A 2,049-nucleotide genomic window follows, 5' to 3' on the forward strand; every position below is an offset into this window, starting at 1 on the left:
CTTCTCTTCTCTTCTCTTCTCTTCTCTTCTCTTCTCTTCTCTTCTCTTCTCTTCTCTTCTCTTCTCTTCTCTTCTCCTCTCCTCTCTTCTCTTCCCTTCTCCTCTCCTCTCCTTTTCTCTCCCTCTCTCTTTCCTGTCTTCTGTCTCTCTCTCTCTGTCTCTCTCTTTCTCTCTCTCTGTCTCTCTCTGTCTCTCTGTCTCTGTCTCTGTCTCTCTGTCTCTGTCTCTGTCTCTGTCTCTCTCTCTCTCTCTCTCTCTCTCTCTGTGTGTGTGTACTGTAAACGGAGACTGTCCTCTCATTTTCCAGCCACCCAGACTTGAATAATCACACAGAAACTATATTAATTACAACACTGTTTGACCAATGTCTTAGGCGTATTCCTAGCTAGCTCTTGCATCTTAATTGAACCCATTTCTATTAATCTGTGTATCACCACATAAATTTGGCTTACTGGTAAGGTTCTGGCATCTTTCTCTTTTAGCAGTTTCATGGAGTCTGCCTGACTCCACCTTCTTTCCTCCTCTATCTTTGCTGGGACTTCCCACTTTGCTATATTCTCCCCTGCCACAGGCCAAAGCAGCTTCTTTATTAAAAATGGTAATAAAATATATTCACAGCATACAGAGGGGAATCCCACCTCAGTGTACATTATGGGAAGTTTGTGTAAAGACAACTGAAGAGTATATAAATGATTGTCATTCAGGTTTCTAGGTCTGGCATAATTTTGGGGAAAGCAGGGAAACCCAAAGGGATGCCATGTTTTCAGTTCTCTATAAAGTGTGTTGTTCTTAGCATTCCCAGATTTGGATGGTCCTTTCTAGGGGTGGGTTATTATAGACCCAAATTTTGAGAAGCCTGTATTCTATATGTGTAGATTTCATCTCAGTAGAACAGCATTTAAACAATCCTTAGGCTTTTCTCTGTTGTGAGTGTATATGTCGAATTATATGGTTATATTAGAATCTGTATGAGCCTCAACAGAATACTTATGTTTGTGTAATTTCCCTTTCCCATAGGAGCCAAGATTTCCATCATTCTGTACCTCTTTGAGGAATCATGTCAATCAGAAGCAACATTTCTCTAAATTTATTGCAAATTTCAAACAAAACTGAAAGGCTATCCTGTTGTTACTGCTGTTGCTATTGGCTTTTCCTTTATTTGAGTAAATGTTCAGAACACAAAAAAAGAAACTTATGTCTTTTTTATTGAATTTATTCTTTTAAAATGCATTTTGATTACTATAACTCATACCCTCTTTAATATCCTTCTATCCCTATAATTACTCTCTCTCCTCTACAATTTTCTTTCACAGACCCATGTGTCTTGCTTTTGAAACTCACTGAGCTTAACTAGGATCATCAGTAACAGCCATGTGAAGGGACTCTCCACCGGAGCCTGGTAGATACCTTAGTGGAAACACAACTGCAGACAGTTAACTGCCATTCTCCCAGAATCCCTCAGTAACCAGAGTGTCAACAGAGTTCTTAGACTTGGTTAACTGGCTGGGAAACATTATTTATTTTAAGATATCCATTTGTTTGTCTCTTTCTACACATTCATAAAATTTATATCTTCACCACAGGTATCTGAATCGCACAAATTTAGATCTCAGCAGAAGGAGTGTAGATAATAGAACTGGAATAGTGACAGTCAAAATGATAAATGACATCTCAAAATTAAGTGGTTACTACCGCTGAAACTTTGACCAGAACCCAACACTTTTTATGTGCTGTTATACTTAATGGCTTCAAGGAAAATATTGAATCAGCTAAGAACTTTAAAATTTCACACTCTCACTGATTAGATAACCAATCAGCACGCCTAAAAAATATGGGACAATTAGAAGACACAAATGGCACTAAACAGGTGGTCGGTTGTGGCATCACTTTAACCCTTTTTCAGTAGCACTGGTAAGAAGTAGGAAGAACTGTGACAAGGGTGCATGCCCCTTTCTTACCCACCCTGTGTAGCCTCCAAGTTGATCACACTACAACCTTATTCTTTTGTCCATTCTCTTACCATGTCCCTGGAAACATCTTTGCTGAGAT

General features: G+C 39.0%; 1 protein-coding gene across 1 annotated transcript in view; it reads left to right on the plus strand.

Annotated features, from left to right (window-relative positions):
- Casp1 (caspase 1) overlaps positions 1 to 1,184 on the plus strand; it is a 10,456-nt gene extending 9,272 nt beyond the window's left edge. The window contains exon 10 of the mRNA XM_005346766.2: positions 1,018 to 1,184. The gene's annotated coding sequence lies outside the window, so the exon portion shown is untranslated. The remainder of the gene's footprint in view (positions 1 to 1,017) is intronic.
- Positions 1,185 to 2,049: the final 865 nt, after the last annotated feature.

Source organism: Microtus ochrogaster, chromosome 5 (genome assembly GCF_000317375.1).
Source record: "Microtus ochrogaster isolate Prairie Vole_2 chromosome 5, MicOch1.0, whole genome shotgun sequence".
Taxonomy (NCBI): Eukaryota; Metazoa; Chordata; class Mammalia; order Rodentia; family Cricetidae; genus Microtus; species Microtus ochrogaster.